Here is a 24,356-nt window from a genome sequence, read left to right as displayed (position 1 = left end):
TAAAATCAGTCCTCCTGAAGAGGGAAGAGAGGAAAGAGGGAAGTGGGAAGAGAATCTCTGGGTCTAACAAAAAAGGGAGTGAGTTGTGGAGGAAGAACACTGCAAGCAAGGAAGGTACAGAGGTTAGAAAACAAGCAAGGATCTCTAAAAGGGGAATGGTACCCAGAAAATAAGATATTTTGTTGAAATATAGTTCAAAATCACATATTCTAAAAAGCCATGGCTAAAAGAAGAGCACTTGTATAAAGTTTCGTAAATGGGTTCATCACTGAGCTTTTTACACATACATTTAAGTCCTTTTCGTTCCTGTTCTCTGATAAAAGTGAGCAGCAGCTATTTTAGTCACCACAATATTACTTCATGCCCAGAAATTTCCACTGAAAAAAAAGGTCATTTGGCTTCCAAAGGCATAAATGAGTGAAAGAGGTCAATAAAGCGGTATTAAATACCAACAGCTGTTTCACTCAGTATCCTAAACTTGGTTAAACATTCAACTTCCCTTGACTGTTACTTTTTTCCTAAAGGGATAAATATAAATCTAACCTAAATTTCTAAATTTTTATTGGATGTTGTGCTATTTTCAGCTCATTATAAAATATTTATGCAGGGAGAAACTCACAGTAGACAGGCTTGATGCTTGACTGACTTTCTGCAAGAGGAATACATAACTCCTTCGGGTAATGGGAAGATAAAACAAGTATGAGGTTAATCAGCTAAATTAGAAAATGAAAAGGAAAAACATAAAAGCAGAAGTTAATCACAAGGCACATTGTCTTCATAATAACATAAGTGTACATTTGGGATAAGTGCAGGGAAAGGGACTTGTCTCAAAGATACTTTCTAGGAGGAGAAGGAGAGGAAAGAAGTAATCTAAGGGATTATCTGCACCAGATAAAAGCTCTTGGATAAACTCACATGCCTATTAACAGCTCATCTTCAAGAAAACATAGCGGAGCCCACAGATAGGGCAAAAATATGTGTTTACCTCATATTAAATTTTCTCCCAGGCTCTTCCAGTAAGAGTAGAAATAGATGAGGGAATCTGTGGGGAAGAGATCTGCAGGGCTTCCCATCTTCCACCCGAAACCACAATTCTTCCTTCTGCCCTGAGCTCCACAAGCCCAGGTCATGCTCTCCACATTCATGCTTTGTGTAACAGCAGGAGGGGAAAATGGCTCACAAGATACCTAGGGAAGGTTGTCAGCACTGGGGGAAGAAACTGGAAGACAACGTTTTCTGCTTCTCCATGACTGGCCCACATAATGGCTCGCTCTGGCTCAGAGCCTCAGGTTTTCCAAAATGCCGGATGAGCTCTTCAGTCCAACTTACAAATCTAACTTTCATTGCTGGCAATTCCACTGCATGGCCCTGAGGAGACTCCTCTATGTTGCAGCCTGAGCTCACTTCTGGCTCCATACACCTCAAATTTGTTGCAAGCTGGGCAGGACTGCCACAGATCCTCACTGGCCCTCTGTGGGGGAAAGAGAGGAAGAGAAGTCCTAAAGGCATGAGAGGAGGTTTCTCCATGAGTTCTCTCAACTGGATTCCCCTCTTCCAAGAGTGTTAACACAAAGTAGCATGAAAAGTAGACATACAACGTTTGCCTACCAGGTACTTTCTTTACCACACCAGTCACTGTGTTTAGTGGGCATCCACAAAGGCAAGTACCACAGGGACAAATGCTGATTGCTAAGTGTACTTAAAAGGACAGAAACTCAGCTGGGATAAATGAGTACAGCTTTCACAAAGTATGGGGGTCTGTCTGGACACAGCTCTTTATAATTTTACTGCTACAGCTCAGGCAGGCTTTGGGATGGGGAGATGCACTACTCTACCAGCTTGTCCCACTGAGCAGCTGGGTGAGCAGCAGCAATCCAGCCCTCAATTATTTCACAGTCAGGTAGTGCCTGCTAGCCAGGATGGGAATTTCATGTTTAGTTTAAGGTTTGATTCATGTGACTTTGATAGGAGGTTTACGGCACAACATTCCCTTTAGGGTTTTCTTTGTGTTTCCCTGGTGCCTTGAGTCAAATACTCAGGCAAAATGGGAGAATTAGTAACTTATTGGTGTCAAATGGGTTTGCATGGGAGCCCCAAATGCCACTTCTGTGACTAAGTTACAGCAATTCCTAAAAGTAAAATGAAGTAACACTACTGCCTGTGCATACAAGCACCAATTCTTGATCTATTTTGACTGGTCTGCCTTTCTGATCAAAGAAATTTCCTGAAATTTTGTTCGGTGTCATGGGTAGAGATCAGCTCTGTGTCCTAATATACTTTGGTATAGATCTATCAATAAGTCCCATTTTTTGTTCCAAGACTTAAAGGTTTCTGCACAGGGTACAAGAGAAAAAGAAAAAAAATTCCAGTGCAAGTCATGGATTTTGATGATCTATGGGCACATGTAATTCTTGAACACTACACCCCATTCAATTAGTCATATTGTTCTCTAAGGAAAACATACAAGTTTGAGGAGTTTCCTGAAGGCAACTCAGGTTTTATGTGTTCACCTCCAGTGAGTATAGTCTTAATTTATACAGAAAGTCATGCTATTTTTTGATTGGATATGTAAATCATGTTTAGATCAGACTATATAATGAGATAAATTCAAATCACAGTAGATACATTCAAATCACAGCACCACTTTTGTCTGTTGAAGCTTTAGGCCAGAACTTCTCTCCCCCATTTTTTTCATAGTTTGCTCTCAGAGTTTATTGAAACATCAACATTTCCAGGGAGCACCAAGAGAAAATATTGTATTTCTAGACAGTTACTTGACTGCCAGTATACTAGGACTTTATATTGATTTTCTGTCCTCAGCTGCTAATGTGGTGCACTTCTATCTAGTTTTCTCCTCACAGGTCACTGAGATTTATGGCTGACCCAAAGGAGATGAAACTAGACTGCTGAATTGCCAGTGCTAGGGGCCACCAGCTGCTGACTGACACTGGGTCACACACATCTCCCTGAATGCTTCAGGCCACACCAAAAGCTCCACTGGACATGTGGGAAAGCTTGGATTATTCTCCCTATATTTACTAGCTAGCTAATTCACTTCCTCCCCACTCTAATGAAATTTTAACGTAACTGTTACATAAAATGCAGTGCATCTGAACAAATGATCTGCTTGAGAAAAGGCAGGGCCTTCACCAAAACATTACTTAGCAAGGGACTGCTTAACCAGATGTCTCCAAACTGGATAATCATTGAACTTCCATTACTCTTTCCTAGGACAAAAAAGTCCCAGTATATTTGAAGATATTTTCATTGATTACAAAATAAACTGACATGGGAATGGGTGGATGCTAGAATGATAAAACCTGCAGCTGCAGCCTGGGAAGGGATGGAATGTAAGAAATGCACCAAAGAAAGGAAGGGCTGAGGTTAGGATCTTCATCTGAGACATGGGGAAGGCTTGGGATGGAGGGCATGAAGTGGGGTGAACTGGCCTATGGACAATTAAAGTAAAGGACTAGGGTTCCTAGTGAATAAACTACCAGCAACAGTGCTGAAGTGCCTGAAAAAGTATCTCAAAAAATAATTAAGAGCTCATACTGGCAGTGTCATTCGTCTCAGTGGATTAGTGTCCTGGCTTGTGAATCACCCTAGGATTTGGGTTTGGGCTAACAGAAAGTCCAGGACTACAGCCGTTGTGGGGCTAGAAAGGGGTTTTTAAAAGAAACTGAGGGCTGCAAAACTAACTGCTGCAGGAGAAAAACATTATGCAAAATTTTGCTACTAGGATCCAGAATATTATTTCTGATAAGATCATAGAAAATCCGTAGAAAGGGGACTCAATATCCTAATGCCCTCATTTTCTTTGCCTACCTTCAGTCATAATTGAAGAGAGCTGAACTCATGGTTGATTTCTCACATGGAACTATGGGAATACCTTGTCCATAAAATTATTAAGATACAATGGTTTGATCCTTGTGTGTACTGGGAAAAAAAGTCCACTGAAGATGACTAAATACACAGATTCATCAGCCAATTTAAAAATTAAGAAAAGAAAACCAAATCAAACCCAAACCAAAACAAAAAAACTTCCCTGAAAAATGGGAGCTGAAAATAAAAGCTGAGAGAGCACGTGAAGGAAGTGTCAATCTTTTCACACCAAAGGTCATGTTCAGATGAGGGGATAGAAATGGGTTGCCAGAACAGCCCCTACCTAGCTCTTCCCCTCTGCTGTGGACAGCCAGGGAAGGGTCAGTGTGGACAGAAAGTGTCATGACTTGGTGGGGCCAACAGCGATGAGGGGCTGTAAGTGAAATGGTATGGGGAGGAACACAGCTGAACCTCAGTGAATTTTTGAGGGAACTGGAAGAGAGGCTGCTGCCCTGGAAGTACAGACACATGTGGATATCCCCACACACATGTAATGCCACACGAATTGGGGAGCCCCTTTCCTGTGTCATAAACCCAGCAGTAGGCACAGTATGGCTTCTAGGCACCCTGGACACAGGGGAAGCATTGTCAATGAACCCCTGTGATTTGGTTCTGCTGAGACATTTTGAACCCATTATGTCTGAATGGGTCCTAAATGTCCCCAAACATGTTCCCATTATCCCTAATTTAATTATCTTATTGAGATTATCAATGCCAAAACATCATACAATTAAAACATTTGCACTCAATCAATTTTAATTGTATTCGCTACAGTCGCCTGTGCCAGACCAGATGCCTTCTAGCCCGAGGTAAGTGAAGGAAAAGCAATATTTAAACCCCTCACTTACTCAAGTTTGATCTGATCGAGTAGAAGTGAGGCAGTCAGTTGGGTTGTTTGGTTTTGGGTTTTTTTCTCGTAGGAGATGCGGGCTGCTCCGGCCGCCGCATCCCCACGGCTTGGCGGCGCATCCTTCATCCCGGATTCGGCATCCCCCGCTGGCTTCGTCGCTCCGCGACCGGCCTTCGCCGGGGGGTTATCGCCACCTAGCGCTGACGGCGGGAACGGCCGCCCCTCATCCCCTAGGAGTCTTCCGGCATCAGCCATCCAACTCCCCAGGGAGCCCCAGGGCTCTGCAGAACCTGGCTACCACCGAAACCGGCACATCTGAGCCGCACCTACGCCTCCTCGGAGAGTTCCGTCGTCGTCGTCACCTCACACTGCCTGCACCGAGGTCATCGAGCAACGGTGGCTTCAGACACAAATGACAGGTAAAACACCCATCGGCTTTAACCTCCATGGCCAAGGCTGAAGTCAGCCTGCTTGCCCCACGTTCCTCTTGGATTTAGAGCATCAGGACATACAGTAAGTCTCTCTGCTGCCCAAAACCTGCTGAGGAAAGGCGATTTGGTTCCCAGTCCTCAGCCACAACAAAACACAAGGATGCCTTGCAAGTTTTTCACTAGCCCGAGTCTCCCAAATAAGGCCTTGGGCAGAAACAGCCCAGTCCCTGCTTCCTTGCAGAATGCAACCAGCAGGGAGCTGGTAGCAAAGTGTCTGGTTTTCATCCAGGGCTTGTTTAACCTAAGGAGGCCTTCATAGTCAGCACAGGCCAGGATTAAGTCTCTGAGCAGCAGTCATGGTCCTGCTTTCCCTCCAGATCAGTGGGTGCACTGTGCTCCTCCACAAACCAGAAGCAGAGGATGACTGCCCCTAGAAACTTTGTAAGCTGCATGTTCTGACCCTCTCCTGACACATGGGCGTGAATTGGGCAGGAAAGGTGAGTGAGGCTCAGGGCCCTGCTGCCCTGGAGGCACTCCAGTAGGATGGAGCTTCATCGTGAGCCAGACCATCCAGCAAGGCCGAAAGAAAGCATCATGCCCAGCTCATGGGTATTGACACACAGGAAGCAATGCCAGGCTGAGAATCCAGCTGGAAAGCAGACCTCCCTGCAACCCTGGGCCAGGAAGCTCTGACCCCCTATTTTCTGGGTGAATACTTCAACTACCAGCTTGAATACAAACAAGAAAGAGACTGGATTCTCTGGTGTTTACATTTTGGAAGAACAGTTAGCCATCAGCAGCCAGCCCAGTTTATGTGTGCATATGAGGGCAAAATAATTTACATGGTCTGCTCAGGTTTAGGTTGTTTCTGCCTCTCAGACTGATGGGCATTTCCGCATACCCAGAAACAATTTCTACATATCTGTGAACTTCTAGATTAAAACCTGAGGTTCTTACAGATTTCCAATACCTTCAAATTAGAGGAGAAGATGACAGGATTCTGCACGTGGAGAGAATCAACTCTTTTTTCCTGCCTCAGTGACTAAGCAGAGACTTGCTGTAAATCAAACCTACAGTAGAACATGAGAAGTCCTCTCACGTGCTCATACAATTTTCGCAAGGCTGGCTCTAAAGCTAAGATATGTGCCACTTTTGTATTCCTATCCAGCCTGTCTCTCTTTAAATACAAATGCTAATTTACTCTGTGTTCTCCTACGTTTGGTTGAAAACCTCTAATCTCCCTTGCTCCTGTTTCCAAATCCTTCCCGTGAATCTGATCACTGCAAAAATAGCAGTAATTGATAGCAGGTGTTCCAGATGTGTTAACTGCTCTGTGGTACCACTTGCCTCATATCTTGCCATATCATTCTCTCTTCCAACATCATGAACTTACACTCACTGATCCCGAATGGCTGTACAAGAAGATTGATTTGGAGATGGATTAGTTTGCAAATATTCACCGCTTCTCTTAATAATCGAAGAAACTCAATAGATGTGAGCATTGTGGAAGCCAATACTAATATAATTTTTTTTACTAGGGTTCAGAGCAAGGTTTTTCTTCCAATAAATTTTAAGGATTTTAGTGTTTCAACTTCTAATTCTCTTCCCATGCTATGAACAAAATTACACATATTGCAAAAATAAAATAGCCCAAATGTACTAAGATCTGTTGTAGATTGTCAGAATTATCCCATACTGTATAAGCTGTCTGTCTGCTCTGCTGGTTCTGTGCTGTATTCTCCAATACTTAGGGAAAAATAAAGCATACAACAAGAGAAAGTAAGATCCTCCAGGAAATGTATTTTGCCAGGATTCAAGTTGGATGGACACGAAGCAGGAATCTGAGGAGAGGAATTAGTTCTGCAACAGTCCTCCAGAAGCTCTGTGTAGCAAGATCAAGGGGGAGTAACTATTAATTTTGCTAGCATCAGCTAACATCTTCCAGGTTGCAAGGGTTTCCCACTTCTCTCAGACTGAAATTGCCCTGTATCCAGATATGACATCATCTGGGTTCCATGGCTCCAGACCTTGGCTTTGGTCCATATGCCAACGCCATGCTTCTTTCTTGACCTGAAGTGTGGCCCAGGACCTTAGCTCACATGCAATTCCAAACCCTATATGAAACTCAGCACTGGTCTTTCCCTGTTCACCATTCCCCTTAATTTGCTGTCATGAACACATTAGTGTTTCCCCAATGAGAACAGAAAATGCTATTAATCTTTTTTTTTTTCTTCTTTTGAATCCAGGAAGGGAATAAATTCAAGGACATATTGTCAAAATTGCCAAATAGTTTTGCTAACTGACAGTATCTTATTCCAGCCATAACCCAAGCCATCAGTGGACCATAACATCATGCATTTTGGTGCCAATCCCTTTAAACTGCAGCAATTGTGCCCCTGCAAGTCTGGGTCCTGGTCTGCCACTGGAGAGTGATGCACTGAGGAATGCACCACAAGCAACAATCTGAAGCTGACATTCATGTTTAGTGCTGCCCCTTTCGTGTGTCTGAAGAGCCCACAGATGAAAAGCGCAGGAAAGTTGTCCTTGAAAACTTTCTAGCACAAAACTGATGGTTTTTAAACATCAAAAGCAGCCATTGACCTGCCCTGGTATTTCTGAATACCTCAAACACCAACTATAGCAATTCATCACTACCAGCAGCAGGAACACGATCTGAAATCAGTGCAATCACACACTGAGCTATAATAGCAACAAACCCTCTGCAAGTAGACCACAGAAATATTAACTCTTTTCCTTGCTGCCCACCTAGGATGGAAAGGACAATAAATCCAGAAATTAAAACTCCATTATTTTCTAGCCAATCCATAGTGTGACCCCCATTTGGGTCACTCATATTCTTCAGGTTGCTTGGAAAATGGACTAGATAAGCTGGCAGCAGCTCTGTCTTCTAATATTTCATGTAATCCACTGACTCACACACACAGTGTAGCGTTTCCATTCTCCCCTCCCCCAGAAGTTTTGCCTTGTGGGTCTGATCACCAGCACTGCAGCAGGGTAGCAGAAGCCACAGTACAACCATAGATCTGGGAACAGACTAGGTTTCATGCGACGGAGCATAAAGGACAGATTACTTAAGCAACAAGGAGTAGGGCTGAGGCAGTATAATTAAATTCATAAATATAAATGCCAAACACACTTATGAGTGTGCCTGTCTTTACAGACAAGGTACAAATGCTTCATGGGTGACATCAAACACTGGATAATGCAGTACTCTCAAGAACAGAGAAAATCAACCTTTTCTCCAGCTTGAACTAAGGAAAGCTCTGGTTCATCTGAAGCCTAGTTCACTTCTGAAGCAGTGCTGGAGCTGTCTGCTCTGCATCAGATTTCCAGCTACACTTTCCTCAGAACTGCAGAATCTGGAGAATTAATTTTGATTGGGAAATGTCAAAGCAAAACATCATTTAAAAAAAAAAAAAGAAACATTTCAAATGTTTTAAAGAAAAAGAGAAACATTTCAAATGTTGATCTTTTCTCTGTTTTGAAATGGAAGTCAAAAAAAGTCATATTTAAAGTTTCTCCTTTCAGAAGAAAACCTGTATAAATAGTCAAAGCTAACATTTTCTGACAAAGAAAAAATATTTCAGCTAGCTTGAGAGAGATGGGGTTTTGCAGGGCCAAAATATTTCAACACCCTTTCCTCTTTAGATGGAAAATAGGGCCTCCTTCCTCAGCCCTAGCCAGCCTGAAAGCACTTGGCAAACATAAATTAATTCATCCTTTTTCTAGTGGGGGAAGGAAGAGGGCCAAAAGCTCTTAAGGGACATGCTTACAATGAACTAGGATGTCAGTTGATAGAACTACAGAGATAGGTTGTGGCTCCAAACCTAAAACGCCTGCCTGGGCCCAGTTCCCTCATGCAAGATGCCTGGCTGTGAACACCAGCGATGCCCAGCAGCTGTACCTGTCCCTTAGCATCCTCCCAGCACAGCAAACTCCTCCAGGCAGAGCAGAGCTGTAGCAGTGGGAGCAAAATATTCCAGAGGCTGCCTGCCATAAAACATGCATTAAAATCTTAGTCTGGCAAATCTGCTTGTTTTGCAATTTGGTTATCCTGACTACATACCCAATGGCTTTTCTTTAACCTCCTTTTCTAAAAGGGAAAGGAAAAAAAGAACAATGCCCAAGAAAAATGTTTATTTCATGAAGCCATCCAAACTTTTCATTATCTTTCTTTTTCAGGGAAAACTAATAACAGCAAACCACAGAAAGATACACTACATGGTCTTGTCCTCTCCGATGTTACTGAGAGGAGAGGAACATGAAACTAAATAAAGATGTTTACTGACAGACTAATAAACAAATGGGCCCATTTTGATGTAACCTTGATGAATGGAGCATCCAGGTGTTTTCAATAATGGCAATAAGCACTACAACTCAAAGTATTTCTGATTCAAGTATAATGCATTATTAGGCCATTAGAGGCTGAGTATAGAGGGCCATTTGTGCTCAGCCCTATCAATAATGTTCCTTCCCAGCCTACATTTAGGCCAGGGGAATTAGTCATACGGATATTCTATTTAATAAAAACCTAAAGAAGACGCATCAAGAATCGCATTACATTTTAACAGGGTTACAGTAGTCCAGGAGGACCACAAGTTTAATTTTCATAAGAGCATTCATTCCTCAATTATGTCAAACATGAAAATGTAAATGGCAAATTTAATGCTAACAATATCCCTCAAAGCACATTGGCAGGTAGCAACCATTATGTTGAGTGAATGCTGGCTGCATAATAAGCAGCCCCAAACTAGACAGCAGGGGATTAAAATTGCCAAGCTGAGCTCCACTGATTACAGTTTCATGCTGCCGAAAACACCCTTTGTAATACGCATGGGGACTAAGGGCGGATTTTTCCTCCCAAAGAATTTGCTGACTGTGCAGGAATCACTGTTAATATTGGCCAAAGGTGGTAGCCACGAGATGTGATAGGAGTCACCCTTTGGGTCCTTCCAAGCAAGCGCAATGAGCTGAATTCATCCCAAATGTAATTCCACCAAAGAGAAGGGATTTGTACGCACAGACGTGCTTTGCTGGCTACCCCCTTGCAAACAGGAATAGCTAAACAGGGAGAAGAAAGAGCAGGTGGAGGTTGGATGCTCATATCAAGTTTCAGGGGTGGAATCTGCAGCTTCCTCAAATAATGCAAGATGAAAAATCAATTAAAATATTCTGCAACCTAGCCAGAGGACAATACTCCAAGGTACTTCTGTAATATGTACAGGAAACTTGTTGCTTTCAACCATCCACACCACGGTGAAATACAAATAAAGGGGATAACGTCATGTGTTGCATCCTGCATCTTCTGAATATGGCCCAAACCTCTGCCTTTGTGCAAGTGCTCGGCTCTATCGCCATGCCATGAGTAACCTGGGACTCCAGCCCTGTTTCCATGTAAAATAGGAGCATAGGGAGTCAGATGTGCAGTGTACCAAGTACCAATTCCCTGCCAGAGTACTGAAAGGAAGATATGTTCCTTAAAGCACACTGTGTACTGCTGAATAAATGCAGCCACTTCACAATTCAGAAGAGTTGCATCCAGGCTCTGCAAAGTGAGCCATGCCAGCTGAGCTCTTTCCAGTTTACATCTCTGCTCACAGAATAAAAACTGGGATTAGCACTGCAGTTCCTCTAACTGCAGTCTCTAGAAGTATGTGCATTAACATCACACTGTGCTTACATTTGTGTGTCCTCTTGTTTACATTAGGGCACATAAACAGATACAGGTGTGCATGGGCAGACCTTTAATGAAAATATTAATGTATGTTTTCACACCCATTACTTCAGCCTCATTGCATAGCCAGGAAGACTTTTTTCAACGTTTGCCAAGCAAAACATTCATTCTATTAACATCTATTCCATTTTTTGAGGTAGAAAATGCTACTTGCTCACTTAGTCTACCTGACATCTCCAAACCTACTCAGAAAGCAAGGTTCTGCTGAAGCTTAACAAGAATTGGATGGTTAACAACTTCATATTTTTCAGTAGCTCTTTTTAACATAGGTCTGAATCAAAGCTTGGAGCTTTTTGATTTCCCGAGTATCCTTAGGTTTTTTCCTCATAGAAACTTTTAAAATGTATGTGCAGGAACATCTGAGGTACAGATCTGTACTCTTACAGAGCCATGCCACTAAAACTCCAAATGCAGCAATGCTTTAGTTTAGGTGGGATATCAGTGAATTATCATGTTGCTTGGTTTATACCTAGACACTCATGACAAACAATCATGTCAAGTAAACCTACTGGCCCCCCACTCCCTGGGAGATGGGATCTTACCCTATGCACCAGTGGGTAACAGAGCTGTGACAACTCCAGCTGAATCCTTAGTATCTTCCAAGATTCCTGGGAAGAAACTGGGGTCAGAAAGCACCAAAGAAATGTGGACTCTGCATAACCTGAAAGTATATAGATATTTTCTCCTATTCATCTGCACCTTTATCTATTCTGGCTCTCTCTAGTTTTTTGGGCTTTTTTTTTTCCTTCTTATTAGACAACATTAAATAAATCTCTCCATAGGCTTTTCTTTTACCTTCTTTCCTTCATACCTCTTAGTGAAGTCCCTAAATCAGTGGACTCCTGCAATCAACAGAACCTTCATTATCCTTAATCTCCCATCAGAGCAGTCATTCCTCAACTGTTCTTTCCTCCTGCCAATACTCACTTTTCCACCTCCACCCTGTCGGGTGGCTCTATAGTGCTGTGCTGCTACAGAGTCAACCCTGTTCCCAAACCAAAACATTGGCATTAGATGTTTTAGGAATATGAAGGGAGGAAACAGCTTTTCCCTGGTCAGACTCTGCAATGCCTAGTTCTCTTTTTTATCCACTAGCACTCTGGTTGTTGACAGATAAAACATAGACGCTTTACCAACCAGCTTGTTGCCCATAGGGACCAGCACCAACCCCCATCACACACACAAAAATAAAAAGCTGTCTCATGAGAAAATTGTTTCTAATGCTTAAGCTGCAGCACAAGAGAGAAATTTGGAATAAGCAAGCTACCAGAAGGATTTTACTATTGGTAGATTTATCCTTTTCACAAGTCAGCAATAACAAGGAATGAGGCACAATAGCATAAGCAAGATTTTAGACATGTTAAAATACATGCACTGGTCTGATTTAACTTCCTTATCTCTTGGATGCCTACCTGCTAAGAGGAGTAATGAGTCTGCAAATATCTTGGCAAATAGAAATGGCAATGTTTTGCTTTGGATTGTACCAGCTCAGAAGACAACTTCCAACAAATCCTTCCACTTACTAATCTATCATGGACACCCTCAGCATGCATTTAGAATACACTGAATTGCAGAGACAGAGGTCGGGGAATGGAGACAAAAGGAAAAAAAAAAACCATAGTTGAGGAAGTTAGTGAATGGAAGAATTCTAGAAGTGATTCTTGTTTGACAAGCCAGTAATAAGAAGATAAATTGTTTTATATGGACGCTTCAGGAGTGGACATTAAGTTTTGGGAGGCTTCCTCAGATTTCTGGAGCCACAGAGAAATCCACTATGTCTTTATTTTTTCTTGGCATAACTGAATATTTCAAGGAAGCTCAGTTTTCTAGTGCCATAGAAGAGTTTGAGCTTTCTAATAGCAGCCACACTTCACAAAGCGTACACACTCTGAACCCAGCAGATGTGTTTTCATGATGATTAGCTCTTGTTATTTCAGTCATTGTGCCCCAGCTTTCCTCCAAGGATCACTGCGGGAACCAGCCCAGAACAAGTGTTACAACGTGAGACCCTCTCTAGCCAGAGGCCATTGTGTCAGCATCAGGAAAGACTCAGTTTTCATCAGCCCAAAGTGAGGATTGGTTCCTGCTTAATTTGTGAATTTCAGAAAAAAATGGGTTATTCCATGGTGGCTTCACCAAACCCCAAAGCAACCAAGTTCTTCAGTACCAGAAGGACTTGCCTGCAATCTTGCTGAACCAGCACTGCTAAAGACAGGGAGTCCTGGCAGGTCAGCACACCTTGACAAGGTAGGTCAACAAGGCAGGCCAACACAGCCTTGACTCCCAAACACAGGCACCCACCTCTGAGCTGTTTACACATGTTAGAAATTCATTTGGAGGAGGATGTGTTTTCTTTTCTGGGGTGGGTTATTTTAAGTCTATGTCAGATGCTGTCAGTCACCAGCCTGACAGAACTGCTCAGACCCCTGGCTTGGCTCTCCACATCCCACGAGAAACTTCACAAGCAGCCCACAGCCGTATTGGCATATGGCTATCACCGCTCTGCTCCCCAGACATCTTAGAATAATAAATTGGTAATTGAACGGCGAGTTCAGTGCTGCTGTTTGCAGAGAGCCATGACCGCTGAATGATTATGACAGCGGGCAGCACTATGGAGGTGTTGAAAGAGTCTATTAGTCTGCTTAGTCTAAGGCAGTATGGAGTGTTGATGCAAGCTCTCTGCAAACAAATACCCAGCGCAGGCAACACAAAAAGGGCAGCAAAGGGTGGGGGGGCTGTTTCCTCTGTGGGGGTTGTTGTCAGAGAAGTGTCATACTTGAGAGGGTGAGATAGGCACAGAACAAGGCGACCAGGGCTGGAAATACAGGCAGGGAAGGAGTTGTCCTCACACTCTGGCTGTAGCTCCTGTAACTGGGGCAAGGCAAGAGGAAGACTGTTGCTGTTCTCTGGCAAGGAGTCACACCTATTCTGTAACGTGATGTGGCTCTAAAACACATTACCTGGCACTTAAAATGATCCATTAGACAGGCAGAGGAACATGGCATACTCAAGGATCAGCATATTCACATAGCAAAGGAATAAGTGGGCCTGAGCTACACTGAGTCACCCGCCAACACCCCCAAGGGATGCCCATTCAAGCCCCTGGCCTCGGCAGCCATGAAGCTCGAAAAGCCATTCCCAGCCAGGGGAGCTGCAAGTCCCAGCCCTGACAGACATCCTCGCTCCACCAGGGCCTGCAGCACCGTATGGTGTTTCCAGGAGCTGGTAGTTCGCAGCTGGTCCTCAGAGCAGCAGGCGCTTTGAGTGACTCCTAGTGGCACCACAACGCACAGCATGAGGCAGATGAACACAACTCATGGCTCATTCTCTCAACAATCAAGAGGGCTAAAATAAGGTATTGACAGGATGTATCGGATTTGATCATGGATGCCTCTTCATTAATCATGACTTGGAAGGACCATGGGTTCCTTTGAACAGCTGGAACAGCTGCCTGTTGTGGTGCAAATGTCCTGCCACTGAAAAACCCTTATAGATTATATTCATCCTTCCACAAGTACATAACCTTCAAGCAATTTTTTGTAAAACATATCGGAAACATTTAAAATACATTAAACTAACACTATGTGGTGCTTACCGTATCTAATTTGGTGTTTTCTAGTAGATTCCTCTCTCACTTCTTCATTTTTCTCATCAGGAGGCTGATCTGACATAATTCAAGTTTGGGATTGACCTTGTTTGTGTTTAGCAGCTCCTCTGTTGCCATGGCTCTAGAAAGGAGCTCAGGTCACCTTGCTCCCAGTTGTTTTGACATGAAAGCAACAAGACACCAAACACCTCTTTGGAAAACAGAGGCTGTAAAATAAAACCTTATAAACCAGAAAATTGCACAAAATTGAGGAGTCAGATCCAATGAAATTACATCTGTCTCTTCAAGTTAAAATTTTAATTGGGAACTGCAGGTACTCAAAGAAAGGGTAAATCTTCATTGTGAAACCTGGAGTCAAACTCTTGTCTGTTTCAGTCCAGTGCCCCTCTGTGCAGAGAAAGCTATGTAACTCAGTCCAAGCCAAATTTGACAAAATCACAGCATATCCCCCCTGTTTTTTTTCCTCCTAGGCTTCTCAAGAGCCTTTTATGGCAGTCAGGTGCAAATTTGGCCCATATGAAAGCTTGGCCTTTGTGGCATAATGGAGTGGAAAATAAAGGTCAGTGCTGCCCAGTGACTTTCATGAGTGGGGGGGAATTGCAGCTGCCCCAAACCCCAGGGTCAGCCACACCATCAGGGAGAATGAGCAGTGAGCAGTCAGGGGGATGCCTGGTGATGGTGGCATCTGCCTGAGGCTGGAGCTGCCTGTAAAGATGGAGCATCATTGTTACTCTTCTTCAGAGAACAAACCATCATGGCTAAAATCTGATTTCCCAGTGTAGGATGCTCAGACATTGTTCCTAAGCACAGTATCCCTCTTCTTTTCTTTTTTTCCTCCCTTGAGATTACAGGGAAAAGACATCTCAGCCCAGCCCACTACAGTAGCACCTGTGCTATGGGTGCCAGGACAGCAGGTATCTCCAAGTGGGCCCTGTACCGCAGGCTGGTGCATCTGCTGTGACCCTCCGGGCACAGACAAGGCACTGCGCTTCTCAAAACACCGGAGTAATCCCTTTCTGCCCAAATGCAACCAAGTCCCCGCCCTCAGGGGTCGCTTCTCCACAGCCAGCCCCTCTGCCTGTCAGCCTGTGTTACTGTCCAGCAGACCTGGTGGGCAGGATTTAATGTGCTGCCTTGTGATTCGGCCAGCTGAGGATGTCCAGTGCCAAAAGCTCATCATATGACTGCATGCTGTGTACATTGGGGTAACCATGTGGAAGAGCTAATTACAAGGCAGGAAATTGGAGCACAAGCTTGGAGGAAGCAATCTTTCAGCATGCAGCAAAGCCAATCACACAGACTTTAGCAACTGTACCTTGAGTAGCGAAAATTGTCCGCTGATGGAGGATCTGGATCAAATCTCTCTCTTCCCCTCTGCGTCCTCTCAAATTCTTCTCTTCTTGTAGAAGAGCTCAGTGGAAGTCCAAGCAACACTGTCCAAGAGAGATGGAAACCTCCCTACATAAGCCGGACATTTTAGGTGTGTGCTTGAATTTAGGCATATGGGTGGGTGATCCTATCAACTTCAACAGGACGGCTTGTATGTTTTTTATTAGGTGCATGAAGGAGAACCTTGATGAGTCAGATCCAGGAGTTTCATACTTTCTCCAAGATCAAAGGCAGCACAACAGCTCCTACATTAGAACACACACGACTGCAGTTTATTTGCTTTACACTGACCCAGTTTGAGTGGGATGAGGTACAGTCTGCAGGCCAAATTAAGTGCTCTCCTTCTTGTGTTTCATTGTGATTTTTTTCTTTTTGAGCATGTCAGCAGAACAAGTTCATCTCTGACAGTGCAGAGACTTGCAGATGAAACTCTGGCATTGTTTGCAAGCTGCTGTTATGCTAAGATACAGAAAAAAGAAAACAACCTGCAGTACAGCTAAGTGAGACGTTAAACAAGTTAAAATGTTTTCATTGGCACCAAGTCACACCTCTGTGTTCCCCTTCCCCATGATCTAGCAAGAGGGAAGAACTAACTGCCAGAAAGCTACTCCTTTTGACTTGAGAATCTGCATTTACTACTATTGTTTACCTTGAAATATCTACAACAGTAGGAAAGAATATAAAATGTCTTTGAAATATCTCAACCCTTGGCCTGCTCCCCCAATCCAAATTATCACCAAAGAGTACAAGCATCACCCCCCTAGCTGATAGAGAAGCTCTGGAAATAGCATCACAGTCACACTCTACTGCAAATAATAAACTACTATGAGCTTGCTTTGGGCCGGCTAATTTTGCCAATACTGCTCTAGGTCAAAGGGTGAAAACATGGAGACCTGTCAGATCAGATAAGGATCTCCATGGATCAGCTGTGACTTGAGGAGAGGATCAAAGGATCAAAGAGTTCACAGCCTGCTGCCTAGCGCTGAGCTGGGCAGCAGCAGTGCACAGCACATCACAACAGCACAAACCTCTAGGAAAGGCACAGTAGCAACCACAGCCAGTGCACAGGCAAAATCTGATATCCCAGGAGCCGTAGAAGGATCCTGATGGTTAGGAGGGGTCTCAAGGACAAAGGCAGTGCTTGGCAAGTGATGCTTTGGTCTCCAGCATTAGTCAGGTATCTGTCTTCAGACCAGACCTCTGGAGACTGAGGAACTGGAGTCAGTGGAAGACAATAAAAAGAGCTAGAGACACAGATCTGCCATGTGAAGGGTGCCAGCAGCACTCACACATGCAGAAGCACATGCCTATATACACACATGGGTTTCAACCCTTATATTAAATTCTTATGCCTTTTGGTACATGTTGAAAAATAAACAGCAGTTGTGTACAACTGATATCCCAGAACATTTATGTGACATAAATGATGGTTTTGCTGAGAATTGTGATTAATGAGGAAGAAATCCCTTGTGGGCTTCTTGCCATCTCAACGATTCCTAGTTTAAATTGTTTTATTTAACATCCAACAACCTTTGCACCAGGTCTCCTTACGATGTGAAGTACAAAGTAAAACTCAAATGCAGAAGCCAGACTGGTTTATTTCCAATGAATGTGCCACCTACTTGGCGACCAAAAAGGCTCAAATACTTCAAACCAGACCCAAGATCACTATGAGAGCATGAACAGGAACAGAGCAAGAGCTTGTGTCAGTTCTCACTTCCTCACTCCATCACCAGTGCCAGAGGCATTGCAGAATCCAGATAATCCCTAAACATAACCAGAAGTAAAAGCCACACGATGAATTTTGGACAAAATATCAACAAGGATCAGGTTTGTCAAGTCAAAGGTTGTTGCAGTAATTGCACTAGAAGGTCACTTTTTCCATGTTAATTCACTTTAACCTTTATCACCCTTGTTCACACAGAGATTGACCAAATAGCCAGAACCAGGGAAAGTTTTCCACTAACACACCCATAAATGCATCTTTCCTCTGAAGCAATGGAAAACTTTTAAGGCACTTAGATGCCATAATGATGAGCATGGCATTAAAAAATGTAGATAGATAAGATAAGGCAGGGGATTGTCTGGCAGGAGTCAGAAGCTGTAATTTGACATGATGATAATTTCCCATGTGAATGCTGGGATAAGGCAAATGCAGCTCTCACATCTTCCATTAACAGGGCAACAAATACAAAATATTCCTTTAAGAGAGTCCTGTAAAAATTTAGCTGATGGCTAGAGCCACTGAGAGAGTCAAATACTCCACTCTTAAATGAGAGACTAAGGAGTGAAAGGAACAGCATCAAGTGTTGACAGCTCATCAGAGCTCAGACGCTAAGTGAAAGTGAGATCAGAGCTTGGATTAGGACACTGTGGTAAAAAACAGCACTGAGGAAGAGGCAAGATCACTAAGCACAAATTTTACGGAGAGGAAGAAGCAAAAATTAATTTTGCTTATGTGTCAGCTTCCTTCTCTGTAGCTACAAAGACTCACAGGAAAGAAAAATCATTGTAAAGTCATCCCTTGAAACCAATTGACTATCAGTCTCCTACATCAGAGGAACATTTTGCTGTAAGGAACTTGTGGAAAACCAATATAAGGGAATAAAGTACAAGTGCAAGGAAAGTAAAGCAATGCTTTTAAAACACATTTGAAAGATTCCCTCCTTGCACATCGCATACATTTCTTGAGGCAACCCTCTACTGCTGTACAGCACACACATCTGGTGCCATCTTGATAAAATGATGTTTTATAGTTTTCTGAGGCCCCAGAAATGGAGAGTGGGGAAGTCCTTGTCACCTGGATGTCATGGGAAGTATCTGTGGTGCTTCAGCCAAACTTCACCCGGTGGCTGCACCCATCCCTCTAGGGCAGCCATACATATGGACTTAAATAGTGAAAATTGTGTTGAGCTGAAGGGTCTCTAAATAAAACTGTGCCACAGAACAGTGCCCCTGGCTGGCACTGGCATTAGCACACAACAATAGATGCCATTTGAAGCTCAAAACTTACTTCTGCAAAATAAATACAGATGCAAAATAGAATCCTTCCATGACAAAACTGTGGCAGAGTTACAGTGGAAGCAGAGCAGAATATTAGAAAAAGGGTAAACATTTTACCTATTTGTATGCATACACGTATTTTTATACATATATATATGTAAGCATTTTACATTAGCAAGAGGTTTTACTATGGAAAAAAAGAAATCCTATCTTAGCGGGGTAGAAAGGTCAAGGTATTTTAAATTTATTTTTCCACAATTTGTGTCTGACAAACTGATGCTGTCTAGGTAAGTACTGCTATCATGGATGAGCTCAGGGCCAGCAAAACAAGGTGATAAGGAAGGGACATCATCTCAAAACCAATAAATCTCCTTCCCAGATGGCATTTTTATCTAAGAGTGCCAAAAGAAGCCAGACAGGAAATTTGTGGACCTATATCATGGTAAACTCATTAAGAGTAAGTGAGTTTCTGAAAGACTAAAAGCAAGTTAATCTGGTGCCTCTGATTAAAAAAGGACCTCAGCACTTCAGCTCCATCAGCCTATTGTTTACAATGCTTGAACTAATTTAATCCACCAGGGCATCAGTCCTGTGAATATCTCTGGAGGAGATAACACAACTAGCTTGCATTTTAAAGAGGTCCCAAAATGATGTGCTAAAACTGATGAGTTCAGCAGCGTGAGCATTGAGGCTTCCCTGAACAGAATGAGAAGAGACCTGCTCAGAGGATCTCCAAATAATTCCCAAGTTCAGTTTTAAGGCTAAAACATGAAAGCACAGGGTGAGAGGGGAACATTAAAGCACAGGAACTTTCTTATAAAGCAGCCCAGTCCTTTTACTGTTATTTCAAGAAATTAGACCTGAAGTGGAGATTGTCTCATTATAATGGATCAAAACAATACCAGGAATCCATGCAGGACAGAAGAGCCCTGGTACAACCAGCTGCAGCCACAATGTCTGTCTGTCCGAGGCTAGCAGGAGGGAGACATCCCCCCAAGCATGTGATGAGACACCAGCTTCTGCCCTGGAGCAGGAGGTAGGTGTTACAGTTTAGCCCCAGTTCTCCCAAGAAGGTCAACACAAGGAGATACTCCAAGCACTCAATTGTTATTGTAATAGGTTCAACCAAACCCAGGTCCAAGTCTCCTTAGTCCCACAGACAGCTGCAGCCCGGTTTTGACCACAGCAAAATAATACTTTGGATATATCACATCTATGCTCCAAACATCTGTTTGCAGCTAAATCAGGTGACACTAGACTATGGTCATCACCCTGCTCTCATCCCATTGCTCAGCTGAGGGACTCTCCTCAGCTCAAACAACATCAGCTCTCCAGGCAGGACTAGAGAGACCACCAATGTTAGAGACAACCACACCACAGCTGAGGCTGTAGCACTGAAGCAGATCAGACATGAGGAACTCCCCCTCTGATTCTCATTGGGATAAGAGGTTTAAAATTTACTGATACTATCATTGAACAGATTCAAACATTCATGGTAACCACTTTTCAAAATCCTGATTTTCCTTAGAAGAAGGAGAAGATAAGAAAATATTTATTTTACCATATTCTTTTAAAGACAATAAAAGCCTTTTCCAAGTACTTTTGCAATTGTAGCCATAAAGTATTTGTATAAGGAGGAACATATTGTTGGCACAGGAAGCATATTTAGTTCTTAAAACTAATATTTAGCTAATGCTCAGAAATGCATTTATGTAATCTGTGCTCTGTTACACTGATGTATTAATAATGAAATTGTAGCTCTCTAAGAAAGAAATGAACATTAACAATGGAAGTGGAATCAGAATCCTATAATGCAAGAAATACTGCTTGGTCAGCTGGACACAGAAGGTGCATCAGTGATTTGAGTAAGAACATGAAAGGACCATAAGGATAATGACTCACTTTGCATTTGCATAGTTAGTGCCTTTCAGACGAAGACTGGACTTTGTTTATACAGTCTCTGGACTTTTTAAACTTCAAGTTTAAATTTTAAACTTCAAGTTGGAGGTGCCAAGCTGTTGCAGAAGGATGATGAGCACCAGCAGCTTTTGAGAGACCTCTCTATTGAGTTAATTGGGTAAGTTCTGTAAGGTTTGTCTTTCAGACATAGCAGCAAATCTTCCCCCCAAAAGTCCTATTCCTTTTGACTCCTGTGAAGCACCCTCATCATAAAGAGGCCCATACCTATTCTGGGTTCTAGTCATTGTCCTGAGCATACAGCTTTGTTGCTGCCTCTGACACTGGCTCATCCAGAGGTATTTTTTTCAATAAGAAGCTTGTTCTTGCCCATTGTTCCCACCTACACATTCATGGGAGGTATCATAGAGATCTCTCCACTGTGCCCCTGCTCCAGGGCAATCATAGTCTCAAGGGCTGCACTCTCGCTGGGATGTACCATTGTATTTCTTCAGGCTCCTGGTCCCCTCCATCATCCAGACCAAAAATTTTTCAGAGGATGCAGCAGCTCTGCCTTCTGGGATGTGCTTAGCTTTCCTTACCATTTAAAAAACAGGGAGGAGAGGGGATCCTTGCTCTACACAAGTGGTTGCAGCCAAGCATAGAAATATCTAGTAGCCTAAAGACTGCAAGGAAGAAGCATATGTTTTATAACAATTTAGACACGGATGCAGAAATTTGGGGTTTTTTTAAAACACTGTAAGCACTATTCTGTGCTCAGTTTTATTGCTGCATGTAGCCTTATAGACAAGGAAGCTCTTTAGTGTCTGATAGAGTAAGAAACTGGAAGTGTTGTTAGCCAATTAAAAGTAGGTTGGAATTTTATCCATCCCTAGTTTGCTTGAAGGCAACATGGGCTTGTAAATAACTATAGTTTGAGAAACATCAATATTTCTATCAACTGCTACTGACCAAGAATTCAAACCACAAACCCTAAATACAGATATTTCTAATTTCCTGCTACAAGAGGTGAGTGGACTATGTCACAGATCAATAACCAGCAGAGGCATCTTTAAAAGGAGTAGTGCTAAGTGAATCTTCTCCTGCTACACACAGTGTCTTGAAAACAGTTTTGTGGTAGTCTGGCACTTACTGAAGGCTGGGTAATTCCCCTCCCCCTGCCCCAAACAGATTTTAGTCTTCTTTGATTTTCCATGCACGAGTGGCCAGGCTGAATGAGCAGATCTGTTATCAGCTGCAAGGAGTCTGGGCTTACAGCTGTTGACTGATAACTCTCTGCAAGCCCCCCTCCAGTGCACCAGGTCTTGCTTCTCTTTGCTTATGCTCCTCAGGGATCCCAGGCTGAAATTCTGCTTGAAGGAGCCTCTACACTGGCACTTGCTCCTCTCAGCTGCTTCCACACTCCTGTGCAACAGAGCCAGGGCTCAATGATGCGTAAAGAACTGGGCTGCAGTGCTGGATTTTGCCAGATAAAAACATGGAAGAGTTTTGTGTCCTAAGGTAAAACTACCAAAGTAGTTTTTGTTGGCAAAAAATATCCATGATTTCGAATCTTGTGCCTTTTTTTAGCAAGAACAATGACTACACACAACTAATAAAGCAATCAAGAATACAGTTTACACTGCTAACATCTTGTCATAGGTTAGCAAGAATAGTCCCGGAGGAGTCCATGACTTTAAGGGGTGCTTACAGTTTCCTCTGGGAACTGATAGAACCTATCAGCTGGCCAGTTTGGATATGGACAATTCTCTAAGCCACTTAAAGTTGTGATCACCTTGCTTCCACACTCCTGTGCAACAGAGCCAGGGCTCAATGATGCGTAAAGAACTGGGCTGCAGTGCTGGATTTTGCCAGATAAAAACATGGAAGAGTTTTGTGTCCTAAGGTAAAACTACCAAAGTAGTTTTTGTTGGCAAAAAATATCCATGATTTCGAATCTTGTGCCTTTTTTTAGCAAGAACAATGACTACACACAACTAATAAAGCAATCAAGAATACAGTTTACACTGCTAACATCTCTAGCAGAAGAGCAGTGTGTTTCAGATGTGCAGTCCATGACTTCTCTGAGACAATGCGTCGCCTTGGTGGTTTGATTTCCAGATTCAAAAGTCAGCATTTCCAAAACAAAGAGCAACAGAGCAATTCTCTGAGAGAAAGTGCAGTGGTAGTTAACATCTTGCTCACACGCACAAAGCCAAACCATTTGTCTTTCGTCAGGGGAATAATTGTCAGCCAAGACCCTAGAGATGGTAAATTGAATTTTCTGTTCTGCATATGGGAACTCAGTGTTAAGTCAAATAACGCCCCAAGACCGTGTGAGGTTGAAAAGCAAGTTGTTAACAGGGAGAGGGGCTGAGGGTGCTTTCCCATTTGAAACATGCTTTTGCATTTTCCTTCCAGACTTGAAGGATTAGGGTGATAAAGGGATAGGATTTGCCAGGGGTATTTTAGCTGACTAATGCATGGAAACAATGCAGATTTCTCTCATCCTGTTTGTGAATTAATCACCAAGGCTTCTTTTCTTTTTTTTCTTTTTTTTTTTAATTTGCCTATGGTTGGGAACTGTGCTGGTAAAGAAAATGATACCAATAATTTTCCCAGAACTGAAGTTACCTATATAACATTTATACTCAACTTTTAACAGAAAGAAGGGCAAAACCTCACCTGCCCTTTGGCATACTTGAAAACTTGGTATTTCAATGCCACCATTTTAACTACTTGTTAGTAGTCAAGGTGACAAAGGAAACTGTTGTAAATTGCACAACATACCTATAGACAGACAGTAAATCATAGAAAGGCTATGTATATATTTCAAAGTATTTCTTTGAAAACAAGAAATGAAAGTGCTATGATGACATTTCAAGCAAAGTTTAAATTACGTATTACAGGTAGAAAGTGTTCACTATAAAAATAATTTTGACCCAGTCTTACTGAATCCTGTAAAATTTCTGTAAGATTCAGGAGGAATGGAAGAATTCTCATAGCTGTTCCCCTCTATAAATTTGATTGTCTTTGATCAGTGGATTAGAGCTGATGATTTGCACTTTGTTTCTCCTTCATTTCAGGTACCATCTCTGAAGCACAAAACACTGCTGCTGTATTGGAGTTGGCAATTATTTACTTCATAAGGAAAAACCCACACTGATTGTCCAAAATGAAAGCATGGTCAAGCTTGTATAAACCTATTATGAATCAGCATAGGTAAAAATACCTTTTTTTAAATGCTATTCCATAAGGGATCAGGTCTGCCACGTGTTGCCACAGATGAGACAGGATAAGCAGGGACCCGGTATGTGGTGGGCACGAGCTGAGAAAAGGGGACAGCTGCTTCCCAAGCTGCAGCCAGGTCTTCTCACCATCCAGGCTCCATTGTGCTGCTCTGAAGATCACACCTGGAGGAAAGCTTCCCATGCTGGTTTAGCAGTATTTCTTGGACTGTTCTCTCATCATAAATCCCTAACTTGCTCATCAGGAGGAAGGCAACTGAAATTAGAGGAACACTGAGAGCCTCAGACCACC

This window comes from Corvus brachyrhynchos, unplaced genomic scaffold (genome assembly GCF_000691975.1).
Source record: "Corvus brachyrhynchos isolate BGI_N302 unplaced genomic scaffold, ASM69197v1 scaffold94, whole genome shotgun sequence".
Classification (NCBI taxonomy): Eukaryota; Metazoa; Chordata; class Aves; order Passeriformes; family Corvidae; genus Corvus; species Corvus brachyrhynchos.
The sequence above is the reverse complement of the archived record's forward strand: the minus strand, read 5'-3'. Positions refer to the sequence as shown.